Raw genomic sequence first — 6,990 nt, 5'->3', positions numbered from 1 at the left:
TTCGGAGCAGAGCGGACTTAGAAACTTTCGCGCGTCGACCGCCGGACCGATCGCTCCAGGCTGTTTTTCGTCAATAACTCGAAAACGAGCACGGTAACGCTCGTTTTCGCCCGTACGATACTTGTACCGTTTACCGTTGGCTACCTGGTAGACGGTTTTTTTTTTTTTTATCTCGAAGTTTGAGAGCTTTTTTAATTTTTTCCACAAAAACGAGCACGTGAACGCCAATTTTCGTCTATACGATTCTTATGCAGTTTTATATTCTCTACACGGTCCACTGATCGTTTTATTTTTTTGTCGAATTTTGAGAATTTTGTTTTTTTTTTCTCGAAAACGAGCTCGACGACCTGCACTTTTGACGACGCCATCGTGTTCCCCGGATTTTTTCCTGCAAGATAGCGTGTCTATTTTTTGTCCTACGACGATTTTTGACGCCGGAGCGGTGTTTCGGAGCAGAGCGGACTTAGAAACTTTCGCGCGTCGACCGCCGGACCGATCGCTCCAGGCTGTTTTTCGTCAATAACTCGAAAACGAGCACGGTAACGCTCGTTTTCGCCCGTACGATACTTGTACCGTTTACCGTTGGCTACCTGGTAGATGGTTTTTTTTTTTTTTATCTCGAATTTTGAGAGCTTTTTTAATTTTTTCCACAAAAACGAGCACGTGAACGCCAATTTTCGTCTATACGATTCTTATGCAGTTTTATATTCTCTACACGGTCCACTGATCGTTTTATTTTTTTGTCGAATTTTGAGAATTTTTTTTTTTTTTTCTCGAAAACGAGCTCGACGACCTGCACTTTTGACGACGCCATCGTGTTCCCCGGATTTTTTCCTGCAAGATAGCGTGTCTATTTTTTGTCCTACGACGATTTTTGACGCCGGAGCGGTGTTTCGGAGCAGAGCGGACTTAGAAACTTTCGCGCGTCGACCGCCGGACCGATCGCTCCAGGCTGTTTTTCGTCAATAACTCGAAAACGAGCACGGTAACGCTCGTTTTCGCCCGTACGATACTTGTACCGTTTACCGTTGGCTACCTGGTAGATGGTTTTTTTTTTTTTTATCTCGAATTTTGAGAGCTTTTTTAACTTTTTTCTCAAAAACGAGCACGTGAACGCCAATTTTGGTCTATACGATTCTTATGCAGTTTTATATTCTCTACACGGTCCACTGATCGTTTTATTTTTTTGTCGAATTTTGAGAATTTTTTTTTTTTTTTCTCGAAAACGAGCTCGACGACCTGCACTTTTGACGACGCCATCGTGTTCCCCGGATTTTTTCCTGCAAGATAGGGTGGCGATTTTTTGTCCTACGACGATTTTTGACGCCGGAGCGATGATTCGGAGCAGAGCGGACTTAGAAACTTTCGCGCGTCGACCGCCGGACCGATCGCTCCAGGCTGTTTTTCGTCAATAACTCGAAAACGAGCACGGTAACGCTCGTTTTCGCCCGTACGATACTTGTACCGTTTACCGTTGGCTACCTGGTAGACGGTTTTTTTTTTTTTTATCTCGAAGTTTGAGAGCTTTTTTAATTTTTTCCACAAAAACGAGCACGTGAACGCCAATTTTCGTCTATACGATTCTTATGCAGTTTTATATTCTCTACACGGTCCACTGATCGTTTTATTTTTTTGTCGAATTTTGAGAATTTTTTTTTTTTTTTCTCGAAAACGAGCTCGACGACCTGCACTTTTGACGACGCCATCGTGTTCCCCGGATTTTTTCCTGCAAGATAGCGTGTCTATTTTTTGTCCTACGACGATTTTTGACGCCGGAGCGGTGTTTCGGAGCAAAGCGGACTTAGAAACTTTCGCGCGTCGACCGCCGGACCGATCGCTCCAGGCTGTTTTTCGTCAATAACTCGAAAACGAGCACGGTAACGCTCGTTTTCGCCCGTACGATACTTGTACCGTTTACCGTTGGCTACCTGGTAGATGGTTTTTTTTTTTTTATCTCGAATTTTGAGAGCTTTTTTAACTTTTTTCTCAAAAACGAGCACGTGAACGCCAATTTTGGTCTATACGATTCTTATGCAGTTTTAGATTCTCTACACGGTCCACTGATCGTTTTATTTTTTTGTCGAGTTTTGAGAATTTTTTTTTTTTTTTCTCGAAAACTAGCTCGACGACCTGCACTTTTGACGACGCCATCGTGTTCCCCGGATTTTTTCCTGCAAGATAGGCTGGCGATTTTTTGTCCTACTCCCATATTCGTGTCTTTTTGCTTAACGAAATCTTCTATATACTAATAACTTTTTAATAAAAAAACGTGCGACGGCAAAATCCGTCTTAGAGTCACTGGGGTGGTGACATGACAAAATATGTTAAGATCAGCCGCCCCTATGCGTAAAGTATGTCGTTTTTCCATTTTTTCACCCCGGAGCGACACCAACATTGTGTTGCAATTTTAAACCGCGCGGTTAAACGGCGGGCCAAACAGTCGGTGGTTTATGCAACAGCAACCATCAAACTAGTAGGAGAATACACGCCCGTGATAGTATAGGAGATTCCCACTGTCCCTATCTTTTTTTTTATCTCGGACATATATATACCGGCTTATCGTCAATAACTCGAAAACCAGCACGTTAAGGCCAATTTTGGTCTATACGATTCTTATGCAGTTTTAGATTCTCTACACGGTCCAATGATCGTTTTATTTTTTTGTCGAATTTTGAGAATTTTTTTTTTTTTTTCTCGAAAACGAGCTCGACGACCTGCACTTTTGACGACGCCATCGTGTTCCCCGGATTTTTTCCTGCAAGATAGGGTGGCGATTTTTTGTCCTACGACGATTTTTGACGCCGGAGCGATGATTCGGAGCAGAGCGGACTTAGAAACTTTCGCGCGTCGACCGCCGGACCGATCGCTCCAGGCTGTTTTTCGTCAATAACTCGAAAACGAGCACGGTAACGCTCGTTTTCGCCCGTACGATACTTGTACCGTTTACCGTTGGCTACCTGGTAGACGGTTTTTTTTTTTTTTATCTCGAAGTTTGAGAGCTTTTTTAATTTTTTCCACAAAAACGAGCACGTGAACGCCAATTTTCGTCTATACGATTCTTATGCAGTTTTATATTCTCTACACGGTCCACTGATCGTTTTATTTTTTTGTCGAATTTTGAGAATTTTTTTTTTTTTTTCTCGAAAACGAGCTCGACGACCTGCACTTTTGACGACGCCATCGTGTTCCCCGGATTTTTTCCTGCAAGATAGCGTGTCTATTTTTTGTCCTACGACGATTTTTGACGCCGGAGCGGTGTTTCGGAGCAGAGCGGACTTAGAAACTTTCGCGCGTCGACCGCCGGACCGATCGCTCCAGGCTGTTTTTCGTCAATAACTCGAAAACGAGCACGGTAACGCTCGTTTTCGCCCGTACGATACTTGTACCGTTTACCGTTGGCTACCTGGTAGATGGTTTTTTTTTTTTTTATCTCGAATTTTGAGAGCTTTTTTAACTTTTTTCTCAAAAACGAGCACGTGAACGCCAATTTTGGTCTATACGATTCTTATGCAGTTTTATATTCTCTACACGGTCCACTGATCGTTTTATTTTTTTGTCGAATTTTGAGAATTTTTTTTTTTTTTTCTCGAAAACGAGCTCGACGACCTGCACTTTTGACGACGCCATCGTGTTCCCCGGATTTTTTCCTGCAAGATAGCGTGTCTATTTTTTGTCCTACGACGATTTTTGACGCCGGAGCGGTGTTTCGGAGCAGAGCGGACTTAGAAACTTTCGCGCGTCGACCGCCGGACCGATCGCTCCAGGCTGTTTTTCGTCAATAACTCGAAAACGAGCACGGTAACGCTCGTTTTCGCCCGTACGATACTTGTACCGTTTACCGTTGGCTACCTGGTAGATGGTTTTTTTTTTTTTTATCTCGAATTTTGAGAGCTTTTTTAACTTTTTTCTCAAAAACGAGCACGTGAACGCCAATTTTGGTCTATACGATTCTTATGCAGTTTTATATTCTCTACACGGTCCACTGATCGTTTTATTTTTTTGTCGAATTTTGAGAATTTTTTTTTTTTTTTCTCGAAAACGAGCTCGACGACCTGCACTTTTGACGACGCCATCGTGTTCCCCGGATTTTTTCCTGCAAGATAGGGTGGCGATTTTTTGTCCTACGACGATTTTTGACGCCGGAGCGATGATTCGGAGCAGAGCGGACTTAGAAACTTTCGCGCGTCGACCGCCGGACCGATCGCTCCAGGCTGTTTTTCGTCAATAACTCGAAAACGAGCACGGTAACGCTCGTTTTCGCCCGTACGATACTTGTACCGTTTACCGTTGGCTACCTGGTAGACGGTTTTTTTTTTTTTTATCTCGAAGTTTGAGAGCTTTTTTAATTTTTTCCACAAAAACGAGCACGTGAACGCCAATTTTCGTCTATACGATTCTTATGCAGTTTTATATTCTCTACACGGTCCACTGATCGTTTTATTTTTTTGTCGAATTTTGAGAATTTTTTTTTTTTTTTCTCGAAAACGAGCTCGACGACCTGCACTTTTGACGACGCCATCGTGTTCCCCGGATTTTTTCCTGCAAGATAGCGTGTCTATTTTTTGTCCTACGACGATTTTTGACGCCGGAGCGGTGTTTCGGAGCAGAGCGGACTTAGAAACTTTCGCGCGTCGACCGCCGGACCGATCGCTCCAGGCTGTTTTTCGTCAATAACTCGAAAACGAGCACGGTAACGCTCGTTTTCGCCCGTACGATACTTGTACCGTTTACCGTTGGCTACCTGGTAGATGGTTTTTTTTTTTTTTATCTCGAATTTTGAGAGCTTTTTTAACTTTTTTCTCAAAAACGAGCACGTGAACGCCAATTTTGGTCTATACGATTCTTATGCAGTTTTAGATTCTCTACACGGTCCACTGATCGTTTTATTTTTTTGTCGAGTTTTGAGAATTTTTTTTTTTTTTTCTCGAAAACGAGCTCGACGACCTGCACTTTTGACGACGCCATCGTGTTCCCCGGATTTTTTCCTGCAAGATAGGGTGGCGATTTTTTGTCCTACGACGATTTTTGACGCCGGAGCGATGATTCGGAGCAGAGCGGACTTAGAAACTTTCGCGCGTCGACCGCCGGACCGATCGCTCCAGGCTGTTTTTCGTCAATAACTCGAAAACGAGCACGGTAACGCTCGTTTTCGCCCGTACGATACTTGTACCGTTTACCGTTGGCTACCTGGTAGACGGTTTTTTTTTTTTTTATCTCGAAGTTTGAGAGCTTTTTTAATTTTTTCCACAAAAACGAGCACGTGAACGCCAATTTTCGTCTATACGATTCTTATGCAGTTTTATATTCTCTACACGGTCCACTGATCGTTTTATTTTTTTGTCGAATTTTGAGAATTTTTTTTTTTTTTTCTCGAAAACGAGCTCGACGACCTGCACTTTTGACGACGCCATCGTGTTCCCCGGATTTTTTCCTGCAAGATAGCGTGTCTATTTTTTGTCCTACGACGATTTTTGACGCCGGAGCGGTGTTTCGGAGCAGAGCGGACTTAGAAACTTTCGCGCGTCGACCGCCGGACCGATCGCTCCAGGCTGTTTTTCGTCAATAACTCGAAAACGAGCACGGTAACGCTCGTTTTCGCCCGTACGATACTTGTACCGTTTACCGTTGGCTACCTGGTAGATGGTTTTTTTTTTTTTATCTCGAATTTTGAGAGCTTTTTTAACTTTTTTCTCAAAAACGAGCACGTGAACGCCAATTTTGGTCTATACGATTCTTATGCAGTTTTAGATTCTCTACACGGTCCACTGATCGTTTTATTTTTTTGTCGAGTTTTGAGAATTTTTTTTTTTTTTTCTCGAAAACTAGCTCGACGACCTGCACTTTTGACGACGCCATCGTGTTCCCCGGATTTTTTCCTGCAAGATAGCGTGTCGATTTTTTGTCCTAGCTCAATTATTAAGGAAGTTACGGTTTCTTGATTTTTCGGTATGTTCGAACTGGTCTTTTAGGCGGGCGCTCGGTCGCGCGGTGCTTTCGCATCGACCGACGTACCGATCGGCGGCGACGGTTTTTCGTCTATATCTCGAAAACTAGTACGCTAACACATATTTTGACCTATATGATATTTGTTCAGTGTAATTTTTTCTATCTGGTAGGCTGGTTTTTTTTTTTTTATCTCGAATTTTTTGAACGTTTTTGTTTTTTTCTCGAAAACTAGCGCGACGACCGATATTTTTAACTACGGTTTTGAATTCGTCTAATTTTTGCCTACAAGATAGCGTGTCGAGTTTTTGTCCTGCGACGATTTTGACCATTTTTTCATTTTTTTCTCGAAAACGAGCACGGCAATCTATATTTTTAACGACGGCATCGTGTTCCCCTGCTTTTTTCCTACAAGATAGCGTTTTTTTTTTTTGCCCTAGCTCAATTATTAAGGAAATTACAGGTGTTGGTTTTCGCTCTAAGTTATAACAGGCCGTTCGGGCGGGCGGTTGGGTCGCGCGGTTCCCCCCATAAGCGGCCGTGCGTAAGCCCGTGCGTCGCCGGCGTTCCGGCGGGCGCCTCGGTACCTATAAGAGAAGCGACGGTCCGGTCGAGTCGGTCGGGGCAGCGTCGAGCGTACGGCTATTCTTCGACCTCGGTTGAGAAGCAGTCGTCGCTCCTCGGGATTTCATCCTGACTGTTCTGTATCGTGCTCGTTCCAGACTTTCTCCACACTGCATTGCCACGAGTCGGTGTCTTTGACCGAATGGCTCTTGAAGTGGTATAAGCGTCTCGAGTGACGTTGGTGACTTGTATACGTTTAAAATATGTATACTCGTACTATCCGAGCATCAACTCTTCAGTCCGAGCGATTGAAAATTTTGTGAAAACCATAAACTGGCACTACACTCTACGGAGCGTAGCTTAAAAGGCAAAAATTGTATGGAACTACGGTTCGTACTCTGGAAAGTGAGCAAAGAATGAAATACAGGTGTCTGACCTCGACATAACAGTACGGCGCCGAATACGTGCTTTCTCGACCAGCAC

The sequence above is a fragment of the Colletes latitarsis genome, unplaced genomic scaffold, assembly GCF_051014445.1.
Source record: "Colletes latitarsis isolate SP2378_abdomen unplaced genomic scaffold, iyColLati1 scaffold0039, whole genome shotgun sequence".
NCBI lineage: Eukaryota > Metazoa > Arthropoda > Insecta > Hymenoptera > Colletidae > Colletes > Colletes latitarsis.
Note: the sequence above shows the minus strand (reverse complement) of the source record.